This window comes from Arctopsyche grandis, chromosome 12 (assembly GCF_051622035.1).
Source record: "Arctopsyche grandis isolate Sample6627 chromosome 12, ASM5162203v2, whole genome shotgun sequence".
In the NCBI taxonomy this organism is placed as follows: domain Eukaryota; kingdom Metazoa; phylum Arthropoda; class Insecta; order Trichoptera; family Hydropsychidae; genus Arctopsyche; species Arctopsyche grandis.
In genome coordinates, this window is record NC_135366.1 from 18,527,892 (window position 1) to 18,553,867 (window position 25,976).

The 25,976-nt window shown below is 39.2% G+C and overlaps 1 protein-coding gene across 1 annotated transcript in view; it reads left to right on the forward strand.

The window, feature by feature from the left end:
* The window catches only part of LOC143920451 (uncharacterized), a 74,377-nt gene that overhangs the window by 42,760 nt on the left and 5,641 nt on the right, over positions 1-25,976 (forward strand). The window lies entirely within an intron of this gene.

The window sequence follows — 25,976 nt, forward strand, 5'->3', positions numbered from 1 at the left end:
ACCTAACCTACTTATCACTAAAATTAATGAAGTCGACATTGCAAAAATAAAAACAAAACGTGCTAACCTCACCAAACCTAACCCAACCTAACCTTGCCATCACCGAAATCAAAGAATTTGAAATTGCCAAAATATTCACAAATCGTTCTTACCCCACCAAACCTAACCCAACCTAACCTAACGATCACCGAAATCAAAGAATACGTCATTGCCAAAATATCCACAAAACGTTCTTACCCCACCAAACCTAACTCAACCTAACCTAACCATCACCGAAATCAAAGAATTAAACATTGCCAAAATATCCACAAAACGTGCTTACCTCACCATACCTAACCCATCCTAACCTAACTATCACCGAAATCAAAGAATTCCACATTGCCAAAATATCCACAAAACGTGATTACCTCACCATACCTAACCCAACCTAACCTAACCATCACCGAAATCAAATAATTCGACATTGCCAAAATATCCACAAAACGTGCTCACCTCACCAAACCTAACCCAACCTTTCCAAACCATCACCGAAATCAAAGAATTCGACATTGCCAAAATATCCACAAAACGAGCTTACCTCACCAAACCTAACCCTACCTAACCTAACGATCACCGAAATTAAAGAATACGACATTGCCAAAATATCCACAAAAAGTTCTTACCCCACCAAACCTAATTCAACCTAACCTAACCATTACCGAAATCAAAGAATTAAACATTGCCAAAATATCCACAAAACGTGCTTACCTCACCATACCTAACCCAACCTAACCTAACTATCACCGAAATCAAAGAATTCCACATTGCCAAAATATCCACAAAACGTGCTTACCTCACCATACCTAACCCAACCTAACCTAACCATCACCGAAATCAAATAATTCGACATTGCCAAAATATCCACAAAACGTGCTCACCCCACCAAACCTAACCCAACCTTTCCAAACCATCACCGAAATCAAAGAATTCGACATTGCCAAAATATCCACAAAACGTTCTCACCTCACCATACCTAACCCAACCTAACCTACCCATCACCAAAATCAATGAAGTCGACATTGCAAAAATATACACAAAACGTGCTAACCTCACCAAACCTAACCCAACCTAACCTTGCCATCACCGAAATCAAAGAATTGGACATTGCAAAAATATACACAAAACGTGCTTACGTCACGAAACCTAACCCAACCAAAAATAACCGTCACCGGAATCAATGAATTCGACATTGCGAAAATATACACAAAACGTGCTCATCATACCAAACCTAACCCAACCTAACCTAACCATCACCGAAATCATTGAATTCGAGTTGCAAAAATATACACAAAAGGTGTTTACCTCACCAAACCTAACCTAACCTAACCTAACCGTCACCGAAATCAAAGAATTAAACATTGCCAAAATATCCACAAAACGAGCTTACCTCACCAAACCTAACCCTACCTAACCTAACGATCACCGAAATTAAAGAATACGACATTGCCAAAATATCCACAAAAAGTTCTTACCCCACCAAACCTAATTCAACCTAACCTAACCATTACCGAAATCAAAGAATTAAACATTGCCAAAATATCCACAAAACGTGCTTACCTCACCATACCTAACCCAACCTAACCTAACTATCACCGAAATCAAAGAATTCCACATTGCCAAAATATCCACAAAACGTGCTTTCCTCACCATACCTAACCCAACCTAACCTAACCATCACCGAAATCAAATAATTCGACATTGCCAAAATATCCACAAAACGTGCTCACCCCACCAAACCTAACCCAACCTTTCCAAACCATCACCGAAATCAAAGAATTCGACATTGCCAAAATATCCACAAAACGTTCTCACCTCACCATACCTAACCCAACCTAACCTACCCATCACTAAAATTAATGAAGTCGACATTGCAAAAATAAAAACAAAACGTGCTAACCTCACCAAACCTAACCCAACCTAACCTTGCCATCACCGAAATCAAAGAATTTGAAATTGCCAAAATATTCACAAATCGTTCTTACCCCACCAAACCTAACCCAACCTAACCTAACGATCACCGAAATCAAAGAATACGTCATTGCCAAAATATCCACAAAACGTTCTTACCCCACCAAACCTAACTCAACCTAACCTAACCATCACCGAAATCAAAGAATTAAACATTGCCAAAATATCCACAAAACGTGCTTACCTCACCATACCTAACCCATCCTAACCTAACTATCACCGAAATCAAAGAATTCCACATTGCCAAAATATCCACAAAACGTGATTACCTCACCATACCTAACCCAACCTAACCTAACCATCACCGAAATCAAATAATTCGACATTGCCAAAATATCCACAAAACGTGCTCACCTCACCAAACCTAACCCAACCTTTCCAAACCATCACCGAAATCAAAGAATACGACATTGCCAAAATATACACAAAACGTGCTAACCTCACCATACCTAACCCCACCTAACCTAACCATCACCGAAATCGAAGAATTCGACATTGCAAAAATAAACACAAAACGTGCTTACTTCACTTAACCTATTGCAACCTTACCTAACCATCACCGACATCAAAGAATTCGACATTGCCAAAATATCCACAAAACGAGCTTACCTCACCAAACCTAACCCTACCTAACCTAACGATCACCGAAATTAAAGAATACGACATTGCCAAAATATCCACAAAAAGTTCTTACCCCACCAAACCTAATTCAACCTAACCTAACCATCACCGAAATCAAAGAATTTAACATTGCCAAAATATCCACAAAACGTGCTTACCTCACCATACCTAACCCAACATAACCTAACTATCACCGAAATCAAAGAATTCGACATTGCCAAAATATCCACAAAACGTGCTTATCTCACCATAACTAACGCAACCTTACCTAACCATCACCGAAATCAATGAATTCGACATTGCAAAAATAAAAACAAAACGTGCTTACCTCACCAAACCTAACCCAACCTAACCTAACCATCACCGAAATCAAAGAATTCGACATTGCCAAAATATCCACAAAACGAGCTTACCTCACCAAACCTAACCCTACCTAACCTAACGATGACCGAAATTAAAGAATACGACATTGCCAAAATATCCACAAAACGTTCTTACCCCACCAAACCTAACTCAACCTAACCTAAACATCACCGAAATCAAAGAATTAAACATTGCCAAAATATCCACAAAACGTGCTTACCTCACCATACCTAACCCATCCTAACCTAACTATCACCGAAATCAAAGAATTCCACATTGCCAAAATATCCACAAAACGTGCTTACCTCACCATACCTAACCCAACCTAACCTAACCATCACCGAAATCAAATAATTCGACATTGCCAAAATATCCACAAAACGTGCTTACCTCACCATACCTAACCCAACATAACCTAACTATCACCGAAATCAAAGAATTCCACATTGCCAAAATATCCACAAAACGTGCTTACCTCACCATACCTAACCCAACCTAACCTAACCATCACCGAAATCAAATAATTCGACATTGCCAAAATATCCACAAAACGTGCTCACCTCACCAAACCTAACCCAACCTTTCCAAACCATCACCGAAATCAAAGAATTCGACATTGCCAAAATATCCACAAAACGTTCTTATCTCACCATACCTAACCCAACCTAACCTACCCATCGCCAAAATCAATGAAGTCGACATTGCAAAAATATACACAAAACGTGCTAACCTCACCAAACCTAACCCAACCTAACCTTGCCATCACCGAAATCAAAGAATTGGACATTGCAAAAATATACACAAAACGTGCTTACGTCACGAAACCTAACCCAACCAAAAATAACCGTCACCGGAATCAATGAATTCGACATTGCGAAAATATACACAAAACGTGCTCATCATACCAAACCTAACCCAACCTAAACTAACCATCACCGAAATCATTGAATTCGAGTTGCAAAAATATACACAAAAGGTGTTTACCTCACCAAACCTAACCCAACCTAACCTTACCATCACCGACATCAAAGAATTCGACATTGCCAAAATATCCACAAAACGAGCTTACCTCACCAAACCTAACCCTACCTAACCTAACGATCACCGAAATTAAAGAATACGACATTGCCAAAATATCCACAAAAAGTTCTTACCCCACCAAACCTAATTCAACCTAACCTAACCATCACCGAAATCAAAGAATTAAACATTGCCAAAATATCCACAAAACGTGCTTACGTCACGAAACCTAACCCAACCAAAAATAACCGTCACCGGAATCAATGAATTCGACATTGCGAAAATATACACAAAACGTGCTCATCATACCAAACCTTACCCAACCTAACCTAACCATCACCGAAATCATTGAATTCGAGTTGCAAAAATATACACAAAAGGTGTTTACCTCACCAAACCTAACCCAACCTAACCTTACCATCACCGACATCAAAGAATTCGACATTGCCAAAATATCCACAAAACGAGCTTACCTCACCAAACCTAACCCTACCTAACCTAACGATCACCGAAATTAAAGAATACGACATTGCCAAAATATCCACAAAAAGTTCTTACCCCACCAAACCTAATTCAACCTAACCTAACCATCACTGAAATCAAAGAATTAAACATTGCCAAAATATCCACAAAACGAGCTTACCTCACCAAACCTAACCCTACCTAACCTAACGATCACCGAAATTAAAGAATACGACATTGCCAAAATATCCACAAAAAGTTCTTACCCCACCAAACCTAATTCAACCTAACCTAACCATTACCGAAATCAAAGAATTAAACATTGCCAAAATATCCACAAAACGTGCTTACCTCACCATACCTAACCCAACCTAACCTAACTATCACCGAAATCAAAGAATTCCACATTGCCAAAATATCCACAAAACGTGCTTACCTCACCATACCTAACCCAACCTAACCTAACCATCACCGAAATCAAATAATTCGACATTGCCAAAATATCCACAAAACGTGCTCACCCCACCAAACCTAACCCAACCTTTCCAAACCATCACCGAAATCAAAGAATTCGACATTGCCAAAATATCCACAAAACGTTCTCACCTCACCATACCTAACCCAACCTAAACTACCCATCACCAAAATCAATGAAGTCGACATTGCAAAAATATACACAAAACGTGCTAACCTCACCAAACCTAACCCAACCTAACCTTGCCATCACCGAAATCAAAGAATTTGAAATTGCCAAAATATCCACAAATCGTTCTTACCCCACCCAACCTAACCCAACCCAACCTAACGATCACCGAAATCAAATAATACGACATTGCAAAAATATACACAAAACGTGCTTACTTCACTTAACCTATTGCAACCTTACCTAACCATCAACGAAATCAAAGAATTCGACATTGCCAAAATATCCACAAAACGTGCTTATCTCACCATAACTAACGCAACCTTACCTAACCATCACCGAAATCAATGAATTCGACATTGCAAAAATAAAAACAAATCGTGCTTACCTCACCAAACCTAACCCAACCTAACCTAACCATCACCGAAATCAAAGAATTCGACATTGCCAAAATATCCACAAAACGAGCTTACCTCACCAAACCTAACCCTACCTTACCTAACGATGACCGAAATTAAAGAATACGACATTGCCAAAATATCCACAAAACGTTCTTACCCCACCAAACCTAACTCAACCTAACCTAACCATCACCGAAATCAAAGAATTAAACATTGCCAAAATATCCACAAAACGTGCTTACCTCACCATACCTAACCCATCCTAACCTAACTATCACCGAAATCAAAGAATTCCACATTGCCAAAATATCCACAAAACGTGCTTACCTCACTATACCTAACCCAACCTAACCTAACCATCACCGAAATCAAATAATTCGACATTGCCAAAATATCCACAAAACGTGCTCACCTCACCAAACCTAACCCAACCTTTCCAAACCATCACCGAAATCAAAGAATTCGACATTGCCAAAATATCCACAAAACGTTCTCACCTCACCATACCTAACCCAACCTAACCTACCCATCACCAAAATCAATGAAGTCGACATTGCAAAAATATACACAAAACGTGCTAACCTCACCAAACCTAACCCAACCTAACCTTGCCATCACCGAAATCAAAGAATTTGAAATTGCCAAAATATCCACAAATCGTTCTTACCCCACCCAACCTAACCCAACCTAACCTAACGATCACCGAAATCAAATAATACGACATTGCAAAAATATACACAAAACGTGCTTACTTCACTTAACCTATTGCAACCTTACCTAACCATCAACGAAATCAAAGAATTCGACATTGCCAAAATATCCACAAAACGTGCTTATCTCACCATAACTAACGCAACCTTACCTAACCAGCACCAAAATCAATTAATTCGACATTGCAAAAATAAAAACAAAACGTGCTTACCTCACCAAACCTAACCCAACCTAACCTAACCATCACCGAAATCAAAGAATTCGACATTGCCAAAATATCCACAAAACGAGCTTACCTCACCAAACCTAACCCTACCTAACCTAACGATGACCGAAATTAAAGAATACGACATTGCCAAAATATCCACAAAACGTGCTTACCTCACCATACCTAACCCATCCTAACCTAACTATCACCGAAATCAAAGAATTCCACATTGCCAAAATATCCACAAAACGTGCTTACCTCACCATACCTAACCCAACCTAACCTAACCATCACCGAAATCAAATAATTCGACATTGCCAAAATATCCACAAAACGTGATCACCTCACCAAACCTAACCCAACCTTTCCAAACCATCACCGAAATCAAAGAATTCGACATTGCCAAAATATCCACAAAACGTTCTCACCTCACCATACCTAACCCAACCTAACCTACCCATCACCAAAATCAATGAAGTCGACATTGCAAAAATATACACAAAACGTGCTAACCTCACCAAACCTAACCCAACCTAACCTTGCCATCACCGAAATCAAAGAATTTGAAATTGCCAAAATATCCACAAATCGTTCTTACCCCACCCAACCTAACCCAACCTAACCTAACGATCACCGAAATCAAATAATACGACATTGCAAAAATATACACAAAACGTGCTTACTTCACTTAACCTATTGCAACCTTACCTAACCATCAACGAAATCAAAGAATTCGACATTGCCAAAATATCCACAAAACGTGCTTATCTCACCATAACTAACGCAACCTTACCTAACCAGCACCAAAATCAATTAATTCGACATTGCAAAAATAAAAACAAAACGTGCTTACCTCACCAAACCTAACCCAACCTAACCTAACCATCACCGAAATCAAAGAATTCGACATTGCCAAAATATCCACAAAACGAGCTTACCTCACCAAACCTAACCCTACCTAACCTAACGATGACCGAAATTAAAGAATACGACATTGCCAAAATATCCACAAAACGTGCTTACCTCACCATACCTAACCCATCCTAACCTAACTATCACCGAAATCAAAGAATTCCACATTGCCAAAATATCCACAAAACGTGCTTACCTCACCATAGCTAACCCAACCTAACCTAACCATCACCGAAATCAAATAATTCGACATTGCCAAAATATCCACAAAACGTGCTCACCTCACCAAACCTAACCCAACCTTTCCAAACCATCACCGAAATCAAAGAATTCGACATTGCCAAAATATCCACAAAACGTTCTCACCTCACCATACCTAACCCAACCTAACCTACCCATCACCAAAATCAATGAAGTCGACATTGCAAAAATATACACAAAACGTGCTAACCTCACCAAACCTAACCCAACCTAACCTTGCCATCTTCGAAATCAAAGAATTGGACATTGCAAAAATATACACAAAACGTGCTTACGTCACGAAACCTAACCCAACCAAAAATAACCGTCACCGGAATCAATGAATTCGACATTGCGAAAATATACACAAAACGTGCTCATCATACCAAACCTAACCCAACCTAACCTAACCATCACCGAAATCATTGAATTCGAGTTGCAAAAATATACACAAAAGGTGTTTACCTCACCAAACCTAACCTAACCTAACCTAACCATCACCGAAATCAAAGAATTAAACATTGCCAAAATATCCACAAAACGAGCTTACCTCACCAAACCTAACCCTACCTAACCTAACGATCACCGAAATTAAAGAATACGACATTGCCAAAATATCCACAAAAAGTTCTTACCCCACCAAACCTAATTCAACCTAACCTAACCATTACCGAAATCAAAGAATTAAACATTGCCAAAATATCCACAAAACGTGCTTACCTCACCATACCTAACCCAACCTAACCTAACTATCACCGAAATCAAAGAATTCCACATTGCCAAAATATCCACAAAACGTGCTTACCTCACCATACCTAACCCAACCTAACCTAACCATCACCGAAATCAAATAATTCGACATTGCCAAAATATCCACAAAACGTGCTCACCCCACCAAACCTAACCCAACCTTTCCAAACCATCACCGAAATCAAAGAATTCGACATTGCCAAAATATCCACAAAACGTTCTCACCTCACCATACCTAACCCAACCTAACCTACCCATCACTAAAATTAATGAAGTCGACATTGCAAAAATAAAAACAAAACGTGCTAACCTCACCAAACCTAACCCAACCTAACCTTGCCATCACCGAAATCAAAGAATTTGAAATTGCCAAAATATTCACAAATCGTTCTTACCCCACCAAACCTAACCCAACCTAACCTAACGATCACCGAAATCAAAGAATACGTCATTGCCAAAATATCCACAAAACGTTCTTACCCCACCAAACCTAACTCAACCTATCCTAACCATCACCGAAATCAAAGAATTAAACATTGCCAAAATATCCACAAAACGTGCTTACCTCACCATACCTAACCCAACCTAACCTAACTATCACCGAAATCAAAGAATTCCACATTGCCAAAATATCCACAAAACGTGCTTACCTCACCATACCTAACCCAACCTAACCTAACCATCACCGAAATCAAATAATTCGACATTGCCAAAATATCCACAAAACGTGCTCACCCCACCAAACCTAACCCAACCTTTCCAAACCATCACCGAAATCAAAGAATTCGACATTGCCAAAATATCCACAAAACGTTCTCACCTCACCATACCTAACCCAACCTAACCTACCCATCACTAAAATTAATGAAGTCGACATTGCAAAAATAAAAACAAAACGTGCTAACCTCACCAAACCTAACCCAACCTAACCTTGCCATCACCGAAATCAAAGAATTTGAAATTGCCAAAATATTCACAAATCGTTCTTACCCCACCAAACCTAACCCAACCTAACCTAACGATCACCGAAATCAAAGAATACGTCATTGCCAAAATATCCACAAAACGTTCTTACCCCACCAAACCTAACTCAACCTAACCTAACCATCACCGAAATCAAAGAATTAAACATTGCCAAAATATCCACAAAACGTGCTTACCTCACCATACCTAACCCAACCTAACCTAACTATCACCGAAATCAAAGAATTCCACATTGCCAAAATATACACAAAACGTGCTAACCTCACCATACCTAACCCCACCTAACCTAACCATCACCGAAATCGAAGAATTCGACATTGCAAAAATATACACAAAACGTGTTTACTTCACTTAACCTATTGCAACCTTACCTAACCATCACCGACATCAAAGAATTCGACATTGCCAAAATATCCACAAAACGAGCTTACCTCACCAAACCTAACCCTACCTAACCTAACGATCACCGAAATTAAAGAATACGACATTGCCAAAATATCCACAAAAAGTTCTTACCCCACCAAACCTAATTCAACCTAACCTAACCATCACCGAAATCAAAGAATTTAACATTGCCAAAATATCCACAAAACGTGCTTACCTCACCATACCTAACCCAACCTAACCTAACTATCACCGAAATCAAAGAATTCCACATTGCCAAAATATCCACAAAACGTGCTTACCTCACCATACCTAACCCAACCTAACCTAACCATCACCGAAATCAAATAATTCGACATTGCCAAAATATCCACAAAACGTGCTCACCCCACCAAACCTAACCCAACCTTTCCAAACCATCACCGAAATCAAAGAATTCGACATTGCCAAAATATCCACAAAACGTTCTCACCTCACCATACCTAACCCAACCTAACCTACCCATCACTAAAATTAATGAAGTCGACATTGCAAAAATAAAAACAAAACGTGCTAACCTCACCAAACCTAACCCAACCTAACCTTGCCATCACCGAAATCAAAGAATTTGAAATTGCCAAAATATTCACAAATCGTTCTTACCCCACCAAACCTAACCCAACCTAACCTAACGATCACCGAAATCAAAGAATACGTCATTGCCAAAATATCCACAAAACGTTCTTACCCCACCAAACCTAACTCAACCTAACCTAACCATCACCGAAATCAAAGAATTAAACATTGCCAAAATATCCACAAAACGTGCTTACCTCACCATACCTAACCCAACCTAACCTAACTATCACCGAAATCAAAGAATTCCACATTGCCAAAATATACACAAAACGTGCTAACCTCACCATACCTAACCCCACCTAACCTAACCATCACCGAAATCGAAGAATTCGACATTGCAAAAATATACACAAAACGTGTTTACTTCACTTAACCTATTGCAACCTTACCTAACCATCACCGACATCAAAGAATTCGACATTGCCAAAATATCCACAAAACGAGCTTACCTCACCAAACCTAACCCTACCTAACCTAACGATCACCGAAATTAAAGAATACGACATTGCCAAAATATCCACAAAAAGTTCTTACCCCACCAAACCTAATTCAACCTAACCTAACCATCACCGAAATCAAAGAATTTAACATTGCCAAAATATCCACAAAACGTGCTTACCTCACCATACCTAACCCAACATAACCTAACTATCACCGAAATCAAAGAATTCGACATTGCCAAAATATCCACAAAACGTGCTTATCTCACCATAACTAACGCAACCTTACCTAACCATCACCGAAATCAATGAATTCGACATTGCAAAAATAAAAACAAAACGTGCTTACCTCACCAAACCTAACCCAACCTAACCTAACCATCACCGAAATCAAAGAATTCGACATTGCCAAAATATCCACAAAACGAGCTTACCTCACCAAACCTAACCCTACCTAACCTAACGATCACCGAAATTAAAGAATACGACATTGCCAAAATATCCACAAAAAGTTCTTACCCCACCAAACCTAATTCAACCTAACCTAACCATCACCGAAATCAAAGAATTTAACATTGCCAAAATATCCACAAAACGTGCTTACCTCACCATACCTAACCCAACATAACCTAACTATCACCGAAATCAAAGAATTCGACATTGCCAAAATATCCACAAAACGTGCTTATCTCACCATAACTAACGCAACCTAACCTAACCATCACCGAAATCAATGAATTCGACATTGCAAAAATAAAAACAAAACGTGCTTACCTCACCAAACCTAACCCAACCTAACCTAACCATCACCGAAATCAAAGAATTCGACATTGCCAAAATATCCACAAAACGTTCTTACCCCACCAAACCTAACTCAACCTAACCTAAACATCACCGAAATCAAAGAATTAAACATTGCCAAAATATCCACAAAACGTGCTTACCTCACCATACCTAACCCATCCTAACCTAACTATCACCGAAATCAAAGAATTCCACATTGCCAAAATATCCACAAAACGTGCTTACCTCACCATACCTAACCCAACCTAACCTAACCATCACCGAAATCAAATAATTCGACATTGCCAAAATATCCACAAAACGTGCTTACCTCACCATACCTAACCCAACATAACCTAACTATCACCGAAATCAAAGAATTCCACATTGCCAAAATATCCACAAAACGTGCTTACCTCACCATACCTAACCCAACCTAACCTAACCATCACCGAAATCAAATAATTCGACATTGCCAAAATATCCACAAAACGTGCTCACCTCACCAAACCTAACCCAACCTTTCCAAACCATCACCGAAATCAAAGAATTCGACATTGCCAAAATATCCACAAAACGTTCTTATCTCACCATACCTAACCCAACCTAACCTACCCATCGCCAAAATCAATGAAGTCGACATTGCAAAAATATACACAAAACGTGCTAACCTCACCAAACCTAACCCAACCTAACCTTGCCATCACCGAAATCAAAGAATTGGACATTGCAAAAATATACACAAAACGTGCTTACGTCACGAAACCTAACACAACCAAAAATAACCGTCACCGGAATCAATGAATTCGACATTGCGAAAATATACACAAAACGTGCTCATCATACCAAACCTAACCCAACCTAAACTAACCATCACCGAAATCATTGAATTCGAGTTGCAAAAATATACACAAAAGGTGTTTACCTCACCAAACCTAACCCAACCTAACCTTACCATCACCGACATCAAAGAATTCGACATTGCCAAAATATCCACAAAACGAGCTTACCTCACCAAACCTAACCCTACCTAACCTAACGATCACCGAAATTAAAGAATACGACATTGCCAAAATATCCACAAAAAGTTCTTACCCCACCAAACCTAATTCAACCTAACCTAACCATCACCGAAATCAAAGAATTAAACATTGCCAAAATATCCACAAAACGTGCTTACGTCACGAAACCTAACCCAACCAAAAATAACCGTCACCGGAATCAATGAATTCGACATTGCGAAAATATACACAAAACGTGCTCATCATACCAAACCTTACCCAACCTAACCTAACCATCACCGAAATCATTGAATTCGAGTTGCAAAAATATACACAAAAGGTGTTTACCTCACCAAACCTAACCCAACCTAACCTTACCATCACCGACATCAAAGAATTCGACATTGCCAAAATATCCACAAAACGAGCTTACCTCACCAAACCTAACCCTACCTAACCTAACGATCACCGAAATTAAAGAATACGACATTGCCAAAATATCCACAAAAAGTTCTTACCCCACCAAACCTAATTCAACCTAACCTAACCATCACTGAAATCAAAGAATTAAACATTGCCAAAATATCCACAAAACGAGCTTACCTCACCAAACCTAACCCTACCTAACCTAACGATCACCGAAATTAAAGAATACGACATTGCCAAAATATCCACAAAAAGTTCTTACCCCACCAAACCTAATTCAACCTAACCTAACCATTACCGAAATCAAAGAATTAAACATTGCCAAAATATCCACAAAACGTGCTTACCTCACCATACCTAACCCAACCTAACCTAACTATCACCGAAATCAAAGAATTCCACATTGCCAAAATATCCACAAAACGTGCTTACCTCACCATACCTAACCCAACCTAACCTAACCATCACCGAAATCAAATAATTCGACATTGCCAAAATATCCACAAAACGTGCTCACCCCACCAAACCTAACCCAACCTTTCCAAACCATCACCGAAATCAAAGAATTCGACATTGCCAAAATATCCACAAAACGTTCTCACCTCACCATACCTAACCCAACCTAAACTACCCATCACCAAAATCAATGAAGTCGACATTGCAAAAATATACACAAAACGTGCTAACCTCACCAAACCTAACCCAACCTAACCTTGCCATCACCGAAATCAAAGAATTTGAAATTGCCAAAATATCCACAAATCGTTCTTACCCCACCCAACCTAACCCAACCCAACCTAACGATCACCGAAATCAAATAATACGACATTGCAAAAATATACACAAAACGTGCTTACTTCACTTAACCTATTGCAACCTTACCTAACCATCAACGAAATCAAAGAATTCGACATTGCCAAAATATCCACAAAACGTGCTTATCTCACCATAACTAACGCAACCTTACCTAACCATCACCGAAATCAATGAATTCGACATTGCAAAAATAAAAACAAATCGTGCTTACCTCACCAAACCTAACCCAACCTAACCTAACCATCACCGAAATCAAAGAATTCGACATTGCCAAAATATCCACAAAACGAGCTTACCTCACCAAACCTAACCCTACCTAACCTAACGATGACCGAAATTAAAGAATACGACATTGCCAAAATATCCACAAAACGTTCTTACCCCACCAAACCTAACTCAACCTAACCTAACCATCACCGAAATCAAAGAATTAAACATTGCCAAAATATCCACAAAACGTGCTTACCTCACCATACCTAACCCATCCTAACCTAACTATCACCGAAATCAAAGAATTCCACATTGCCAAAATATCCACAAAACGTGCTTACCTCACTATACCTAACCCAACCTAACCTAACCATCACTGAAATCAAATAATTCGACATTGCCAAAATATCCACAAAACGTGCTCACCTCACCAAACCTAACCCAACCTTTCCAAACCATCACCGAAATCAAAGAATTCGACATTGCCAAAATATCCACAAAACGTTCTCACCTCACCATACCTAACCCAACCTAACCTACCCATCACCAAAATCAATGAAGTCGACATTGCAAAAATATACACAAAACGTGCTAACCTCACCAAACCTAACCCAACCTAACCTTGCCATCACCGAAATCAAAGAATTTGAAATTGCCAAAATATCCACAAATCGTTCTTACCCCACCCAACCTAACCCAACCTAACCTAACGATCACCGAAATCAAATAATACGACATTGCAAAAATATACACAAAACGTGCTTACTTCACTTAACCTATTGCAACCTTACCTAACCATCAACGAAATCAAAGAATTCGACATTGCCAAAATATCCACAAAACGTGCTTATCTCACCATAACTAACGCAACCTTACCTAACCAGCACCAAAATCAATTAATTCGACATTGCAAAAATAAAAACAAAACGTGCTTACCTCACCAAACCTAACCCAACCTAACCTAACCATCACCGAAATCAAAGAATTCGACATTGCCAAAATATCCACAAAACGAGCTTACCTCACCAAACCTAACCCTACCTAACCTAACGATGACCGAAATTAAAGAATACGACATTGCCAAAATATCCACAAAACGTGCTTACCTCACCATACCTAACCCATCCTAACCTAACTATCACCGAAATCAAAGAATTCCACATTGCCAAAATATCCACAAAACGTGCTTACCTCACCATACCTAACCCAACCTAACCTAACCATCACCGAAATCAAATAATTCGACATTGCCAAAATATCCACAAAACGTGCTCACCTCACCAAACCTAACCCAACCTTTCCAAACCATCACCGAAATCAAAGAATTCGACATTGCCAAAATATCCACAAAACGTTCTCACCTCACCATACCTAACCCAACCTAACCTACCCATCACCAAAATCAATGAAGTCGACATTGCAAAAATATACACAAAACGTGCTAACCTCACCAAACCTAACCCAACCTAACCTTGCCATCACCGAAATCAAAGAATTTGAAATTGCCAAAATATCCACAAATCGTTCTTACCCCACCCAACCTAACCCAACCTAACCTAACGATCACCGAAATCAAATAATACGACATTGCAAAAATATACACAAAACGTGCTTACTTCACTTAACCTATTGCAACCTTACCTAACCATCAACGAAATCAAAGAATTCGACATTGCCAAAATATCCACAAAACGTGCTTATCTCACCATAACTAACGCAACCTTACCTAACCAGCACCAAAATCAATTAATTCGACATTGCAAAAATAAAAACAAAACGTGCTTACCTCACCAAACCTAACCCAACCTAACCTAACCATCACCGAAATCAAAGAATTCGACATTGCCAAAATATCCACAAAACGAGCTTACCTCACCAAACCTAACCCTACCTAACCTAACGATGACCGAAATTAAAGAATACGACATTGCCAAAATATCCACAAAACGTGCTTACCTCACCATACCTAACCCATCCTAACCTAACTATCACCGAAATCAAAGAATTCCACATTGCCAAAATATCCACAAAACGTGCTTACCTCACCATACCTAACCCAACCTAACCTAACCATCACCGAAATCAAATAATTCGACATTGCCAAAATATCCACAAAACGTGCTCACCTCACCAAACCTAACCCAACCTTTCCAAACCATCACCGAAATCAAAGAATTCGACATTGCCAAAATATCCACAAAACGTTCTCACCTCACCATACCTAACCCAACCTAACCTACCCATCACCAAAATCAATGAAGTCGACATTGCAAAAATATACACAAAACGTGCTTACCTCACCAAACCTAACCCAACCTAACCTTGCCATCTTCGAAATCAAAGAATTGGACATTGCAAAAATATACACAAAACGAGCTTACGTCACGAAACCTAACCCAACCAAAAATAACCGTCACCGGAATCAATGAATTCGACATTGCGAAAATATACACAAAACGTGCTCATCATACCAAACCTAACCCAACCTAACCTAACCATCACCGAAATCATTGAATTCGAGTTGCAAAAAGGTGTTTACCTCACCAAACCTAACCTAACCTAACCTAACCATCACCGAAATCAAAGAATTAAACATTGCCAAAATATCCACAAAACGAGCTTACCTCACCAAACCTAACCCTACCTAACCTAACGATCACCGAAATTAAAGAATACGACATTGCCAAAATATCCACAAAAAGTTCTTACCCCACCAAACCTAATTCAACCTAACCTAACCATTACCGAAATCAAAGAATTAAACATTGCCAAAATATCCACAAAACGTGCTTACCTCACCATACCTAACCCAACCTAACCTAACTATCACCGAAATCAAAGAATTCCACATTGCCAAAATATCCACAAAACGTGCTTACCTCACCATACCTAACCCAACCTAACCTAACCATCACCGAAATCAAATAATTCGACATTGCCAAAATATCCACAAAACGTGCTCACCCCACCAAACCTAACCCAACCTTTCCAAACCATCACCGAAATCAAAGAATTCGACATTGCCAAAATATCCACAAAACGTTCTCACCTCACCATACCTAACCCAACCTAACCTACCCATCACTAAAATTAATGAAGTCGACATTGCAAAAATAAAAACAAAACGTGCTAACCTCACCAAACCTAACCCAACCTAACCTTGCCATCACCGAAATCAAAGAATTTGAAATTGCCAAAATATTCACAAATCGTTCTTACCCCACCAAACCTAACCCAACCTAACCTAACGATCACCGAAATCAAAGAATACGTCATTGCCAAAATATCCACAAAACGTTCTTACCCCACCAAACCTAACTCAACCTAACCTAACCATCACCGAAATCAAAGAATTAAACATTGCCAAAATATCCACAAAACGTGCTTACCTCACCATACCTAACCCAACCTAACCTAACTATCACCGAAATCAAAGAATTCCACATTGCCAAAATATCCACAAAACGTGCTTACCTCACCATACCTAACCCAACCTAACCTAACCATCACCGAAATCAAATAATTCGACATTGCCAAAATATCCACAAAACGTGCTCACCCCACCAAACCTAACCCAACCTTTCCAAACCATCACCGAAATCAAAGAATTCGACATTGCCAAAATATCCACAAAACGTTCTTACCTCACCATACCTAACCCAACCTAACCTACCCATCACTAAAATTAATGAAGTCGACATTGCAAAAATAAAAACAAAACGTGCTTACCTCACCAAACCTAACCCAACCTAACCTTGCCATCACCGAAATCAAAGAATTTGAAATTGCCAAAATATTCACAAATCGTTCTTACCCCACCAAACCTAACCCAACCTACCTAACGATCACCGAAATCAAAGAATACGACATTGCCAAAATATACACAAAACGTGCTAACCTCACCATACCTAACCCCACCTAACCTAACCATCACCGAAATCGAAGAATTCGACATTGCAAAAATATACACAAAACGTGTTTACTTCACTTAACCTATTGCAACCTTACCTAACCATCACCGACATCAAAGAATTCGACATTGCCAAAATATCCACAAAACGAGCTTACCTCACCAAACCTAACCCTACCTAACCTAACGATCACCGAAATTAAAGAATACGACATTGCCAAAATATCCACAAAAAGTTCTTACCCCACCAAACCTAATTCAACCTAACCTAACCATCACCGAAATCAAAGAATTTAACATTGCCAAAATATCCACAAAACGTGCTTACCTCACCATACCTAACCCAACATAACCTAACTATCACCGAAATCAAAGAATTCCACATTGCCAAAATATCCACAAAACGTGCTTACCTCACCATACCTAACCCAACCTAACCTAACCATCACCGAAATCAAATAATTCGACATTGCCAACATATCCACAAAACGTGCTCACCTCACCAAACCTAACCCAACCTTTCCAAACCATCACCGAAATCAAAGAATTCGACATTGCCAAAATATCCACAAAACGTTCTTACCTCACCATACCTAACCCAACCTCACCTACCCATCGCCAAAATCAATGAAGTCGACATTGCAAAAATATACACAAAACGTGCTAACCTCACCAAACCTAACCCAACCTAACCTTGCCATCACCGAAATCAAAGAATTTGAAATTGCCAAAATATCCACAAATCGTTCTTACCCCACCCAACCTAACCCAACCTAACCTAACGATCACCAAAATCAAATAATACGACATTGCAAAAATATACACAAAACGTGCTTACTTCACTTAACCTATTGCAACCTTACCTAACCATCAACGAAATCAAAGAATTCGACATTGCCAAAATATCCACAAAACGTGCTTATCTCACCATAACTAACGCAACCTTACCTAACCATCACCGAAATCAATGAATTCGACATTGCAAAAATAAAAACAAAACGTGCTTACCTCACCAAACCTAACCCAACCTAACCTAATTATCACCGAAATCAAAGAATTCCACATTGCCAAAATATCCACAAAACGTGATTACCTCACCATACCTAACCCAACCTAACCTAACCATCACCGAAATCAAATAATTCGACATTGCCAAAATATCCACAAAACGTGCTCACCTCACCAAACCTAACCCAACCTTTCCAAACCATCACCGAAATCAAAGAATTCGACATTGCCAAAATATCCACAAAACGTTCTCACCTCACCATACCTTACCCAACCTAACCTACCCATCACTAAAATTAATGAAGTCGACATTGCAAAAATAAAAACAAAACGTGCTAACCTCACCAAACCTAACCCAACCTAACCTTGCCATCACCGAAATCAAAGAATTTGAAATTGCCAAAATATTCACAAATCGTTCTTACCCCACCAAACCTAACCCAACCTAACCTAACGATCACCGAAATCAAAGAATACGACATTGCCAAAATATACACAAAACGTGCTAACCTCACCATACCTAACCCCACCTAACCTAACCATCACCGAAATCGAAGAATTCGACATTGCAAAAATATACACAAAACGTGCTTACTTCACTTAACCTATTGCAACCTTACCTAACCATCACCGACATCAAAGAATTCGACATTGCCAAAATATCCACAAAACGAGCTTACCTCACCAAACCTAACCCTACCTAACCTAACGATCACCGAAATTAAAGAATACGACATTGCGAAAATATCCACAAAAAGTTCTTACCCCACCAAACCTAATTCAACCTAACCTAACCATCACCGAAATCAAAGAATTTAACATTGCCAAAATATCCACAAAACGTGCTTACCTCACCATACCTAACCCAACATAACCTAACTATCACCGAAATCAAAGAATTCCACATTGCCAAAATATCCACAAAACGTGCTTACCTCACCATACCTAACCCAACCTAACCTAACCATCGCCGAAATCAAATAATTCGACATTGCCAAAATATCCACAAAACGTGCTCACCTCACCAAACCTAACCCAACCTTTCCAAACCATCACCGAAATCAAAGAATTCGACATTGCCAAAATATCCACAAAACGTTCTTACCTCACCATACCTAACCCAACCTAACCTACCCATCGCCAAAATCAATGAAGTCGACATTGCAAAAATATACACAAAACGTGCTAACCTCACCAAACCTAACCCAACCTAACCTTGCCATCACCGAAATCAAAGAATTTGAAATTGCCAAAATATCCACAAATCGTTCTTACCCCACCCAACCTAACCCAACCTAACCTAACGATCACCGAAATCAAATAATACGACATTGCAAAAATATACACAAAACGTGCTTACTTCACTTAACCTATTGCAACCTTACCTAACCATCAACGAAATCAAAGAATTCGACATTGCCAAAATATCCACAAAACGTGCTTATCTCACCATAACTAACGCAACCTTACCTAACCATCACCGAAATCAATGAATTCAACATTGCAAAAATAAAAACAAAACGTGCTTACCTCACCAAACCTAACCCAACCTAACCTAACCATCACCGAAATCAAAGAATTCGACATTGCCAAAAAATCCACAAAACGAGCTTACCTCACCAAACCTAACCCTACCTAACCTAACGATGACCGAAATTAAAGAATACGACATTGCCAAAATATCCACAAAACGTTCTTACCCCACCAAACCTAACTTAACCTAACCTAACCATCACCGAAATCAAAGAATTAAACATTGCCAAAATACCCACAAAACGTGCTTACCTCACCATACCTAACCCATCCTAACCTAACTATCACCGAAATCAAAGAATTCAACATTGCCAAAATATCCACAAAACGTGCTTACCTCACCATACCTAACCCAACCTAACCTAACCATCACCGAAATCAAATAATTCGACATTGCCAAAATATCCACAAAACGTGCTCACCTCACCAAACCTAACCCAACCTTTCCAAACCATCACCGAAATCAAAGAATTCGACATTGCCAAAATATCCACAAAACGTTCTCACCTCACCATACCTAACCCAACCTAACCTACCCATCACCAAAATCAATGAAGTCGACATTGCAAAAATATACACAAAACGTGCTTACGTCACGAAACCTAACCCAACCAAAAATAACCGTCACCGGAATCAATGAATTCGACATTGCGAAAATATACACAAAACGTGCTCATCATACCAAACCTAACCCAACCTAACCTAACCATCACCGAAATCATTGAATTCGAGTTGCAAAAATATACACAAAAGGTGTTTACCTCACCAAACCTAACCCAACCTAACCTTACCATCACCGACATCAAAGAATTCGACATTGCCAAAATATCCACAAAACGAGCTTACCTTACCAAACCTAACCCTACCTAACCTAACGATCACCGAAATTAAAGAATACGACATTGCCAAAATATCCACAAAAAGTTCTTACCCCACCAAACCTAATTCAACCTAACCTAACCATCACCGAAATCAAAGAATTAAACATTGCCAAAATATCCACAAAACGTGCTTACCTCACCATACCTAACCCAACCTAACCTAAATATCACCGAAATCAAAGAATTCCACATTGCCAAAATATCCACAAAACGTGCTTACCTCACCATACCTAACCCAACCTAACCTAACCATCACCGAAATCAAATAATTCGACATTGCCAAAGTATCCACAAAACGTGTTCACCCCACCAAACCTAACCCAACATTTCCAAACCATCACCGAAATCAAAGAATTCGACATTGCCAAAATATCCACAAAACGTTCTCACCTCACCATACCTAACCCAACCTAACCTACCCATCACCAAAATCAATGAAGTCGACATTGCAAAAATATACACAAAACGTGCTAACCTCACCAAACCTAACCCAACCTAACCTTGCCATCACCGAAATCAAAGAATTGGACATTGCAAAAATATACACAAAACGTGCTTACGTCACGAAACCTAACCCAACCAAAAATAACCGTCACCGGAATCAATGAATTCGACATTGCGAAAATATACACAAAACGTGCTCATCATACCAAACCTAACCCAACCTAACCTAACCATCACCGAAATCATTGAATTCGAGTTGCAAAAATATACACAAAAGGTGTTTACCTCACCAAACCTAACCCAACCTAACCTTACCATCACCGACATCAAAGAATTCGACATTGCCAAAATATCCACAAAACGAGCTTACCTCACCAAACCTAACCCTACCTAACCTAACGATCACCGAAATTAAAGAATACGACATTGCCAAAATATCCACAAAAAGTTCTTACCCCACCAAACCTAATTCAACCTAACCTAACCATCACCGAAATCAAAGAATTAAACATTGCCAAAATATCCACAAAACGAGCTTACCTCACCAAACCTAACCCTACCTAACCTAACGATCACCGAAATTAAAGAATACGACATTGCCAAAATATCCACAAAAAGTTCTTACCCCACCAAACCTAATTCAACCTAACCTAAACATTACCGAAATCAAAGAATTAAACATTGCCAAAATATCCACAAAACGTGCTTACCTCACCATACCTAACCCAACCTAACCTAACTATCACCGAAATCAAAGAATTCCACATTGCCAAAATATCCACAAAACGTGCTTACCTCACCATACCTAACCCAACCTAACCTAACCATCACCGAAATCAAATAATTCGACATTGCCAAAATATCCACAAAACGTGCTCACCCCACCAAACCTAACCCAACCTTTCCAAACCATCACCGAAATCAAAGAATTCGACATTGCCAAAATATCCACAAAACGTTCTCACCTCACCATACCTAACCCAACTTAACCTACCCATCACTAAAATTAATGAAGTCGACATTGCAGAAAAAAAAACAAAACGTGCTAACCTCACCAAACCTAACCCAACCTAACCTTGCCATCACCGAAATCAAAGAATTTGAAATTGCCAAAATATTCACAAATCGTTTTTACCCCACCAAACCAAACCCAACCTAACCTAACGATCACCGAAATCAAAGAATACGACATTGCCAAAATATACACAAAACGTGCTAACCTCACCATACCTAACCCCACCTAACCTAACCATCACCGAAATCGAAGAATTCGACATTGCAAAAATATACACAAAACGTGCTTACTTCACTTAACCTATTGCAACCTTACCTAACCATCACCGACATCAAAGAATTCGACATTGCCAAAATATCCACAAAACGAGCTTACCTTACCAAACCTAACCCTACCTAACCTAACGATCACCGAAATTAAAGAATACGACATTGCCAAAATATCCACAAAAAGTTCTTACCCCACCAAACCTAATTCAACCTAACCTAACCATCACCGAAATCAAAGAATTTAACATTGCCAAAATATCCACAAAACGTGCTTACCTCACCATACCTAACCCAACATAACCTAACTATCACCGAAATCAAAGAATTCCACATTGCCAAAATATCCACAAAACGTGCTTACCTCACCATACCTAACCCAACCTAACCTAACCATCACCGAAATCAAATAATTCGACATTGCCAAAATATCCACAAAACGTGCTCACCTCACCAAACCTAACCCAACCTTTCCAAACCATCACCGAAATCAAAGAATTCGACATTGCCAAAATATCCACAAAACGTTCTTACCTCACCATACCTAACCCAACCTAACCTACCCATCACCAAAATCAATGAAGTCGACATTGCAAAAATATACACAAAACGTGCTAACCTCACCAAACCTAACCCAACCTAACCTTGCCATCACCGAAATCAAAGATTTTGAAATTGCCAAATTATCCACAAATCGTTCTTACCCCACTCAACCTAACCCAACCTAACCTAACGATCACCGAAATCAAATAATACGACATTGCAAAAATATACACAAAACGTGCTTACTTCACTTAACCTATTGCAACCTTACCTAACCATCAACGAAATCAAAGAATTCGACATTGCCAAAATACCCACAAAACGTGCTTATCTCACCATAACTAACGCAACCTTACCTAACCATCACCGAAATCAATGAATTCGACATTGCAAAAATAAAAACAAAACGTGCTTACCTCACCAAACCTAACCCAACCTAACCTAACCATCACCGAAATCAAAGAATTCGACATTGCCAAAATATCCACAAATCGAGCTTACCTCACCAAACCTAACCCTACCTAACCTAACGATGACCGAAATTAAAGAATACGACATTGCCAAAATATCCACAAAACGTTCTTACCCCACCAAACCTAACTCAACCTAACCTAACCATCACCGAAATCGAAGAATTAAACTTTGCCAAAATATCCACAAAACGTGCTTACCTCACCATACCTAACCCAACCTAACCTAACTATCACCGAAATCAAAGAATTCCACATTGCCAAAATATCCACAAAACGTGCTTTCCTCACCATACTCAACCCAACCTAACCTAACCATCACCGAAATCAAATAATTCGACATTGCCAAAATATCCACAAAACGTGCTCACCCCACCAAACCTAACCCAACCTTTCCAAACCATCACCGAAATCAAAGAATTCGACATTGCCAAAATATCCACAAAACGTTCTCACCTCACCATACCTAACCCAACCTAACCTACCCATCACCAAAATCAATGAAGTCGACATTGCAAAAATATACACAAAACGTGCTAACCTCACCAAACCTAACCCAACCTAACCTTGCCATCACCGAAATCAAAGAATTGGACATTGCAAAAATATACACAAAACGTGCTTACGTCACGAAACCTAACCCAACCAAAAATAACCGTCACCGGAATCAATGAATTCGACATTGCGAAAATATACACAAAACGTGCTCATCATACCAAACCTAACCCAACCTAACCTAACCATCACCGAATTCAAATAATTGGACATTGCCAAAATATCAACAAAACGTGCTCACCCCACCAAACCTAACCCAACCTTTCCAAACCATCACCGAAATCAAAGAATTCGACATTGCCAAAATATCCACAAAACGTTCTCACCTCACCATACCTAACCCAACCTAACCTACCCATCACTAAAATTAATGAAGTCGACATTGCAAAAATAAAAACAAAACGTGCTAACCTCACCAAACCTAACCCAACCTAACCTTGCCATCACCGAAATCAAAGAATTTGAAATTGCCAAAATATTCACAAATCGTTCTAACCCCACCAAACCTAACCCAACCTAACCTAACGATCACCGAAATCAAAGAATACGTCATTGCCAAAATATCCACAAAACGTTCTTACCCCACCAAACCTAACTCAACCTAACCTAACCATCACCGAAATCAAAGAATTAAACATTGCCAAAATATCCACAAAACGTGCTTACCTCACCATACCTAACCCATCCTAACCTAACTATCACCGAAATTAAAGAATTCCACATTGCCAAAATATCCACAAAACGTGATTACCTCACCATACCTAACCCAACCTAACCTAACCATCACCGAAATCAAATAATTCGACATTGCCAAAATATCCACAAAACGTGCTCACCTCACCAAACCTAACCCAACCTTTCCAAACCATCACCGAAATCAAAGAATTCGACATTGCCAAAATATCCACAAAACGTGCTTATCTCACCATAACTAACGCAACCTTACCTAACCATCACCGAAATCAATGGATTCGACATTGCAAAAATAAAAACAAAACGTGCTTACCTCACCAAACCTAACCCAACCTAACCTAACTATCACCGAAATCAAAGAATTCCACATTGCCAAAATATCCACAAAACGTGCTTACCTCACCAAACCTAATTCAACCTAACCTAACCATCACCGAAATCAAAGAATTAAACATTGCCAAAATATCCACAAAACGTGCTTACCTCACCATACCTAACCCAACCTTTCCAAACCATCACCGAAATCAAAGAATTCGACATTGCCAAAATATCCACAAAACGTTCTCACCTCACCATACCTAACCCAACCTAACCTACCCATCACCAAAATCAATGAAGTCGACATTGCAAAAATATACACAAAACGTGCTAACCTCAC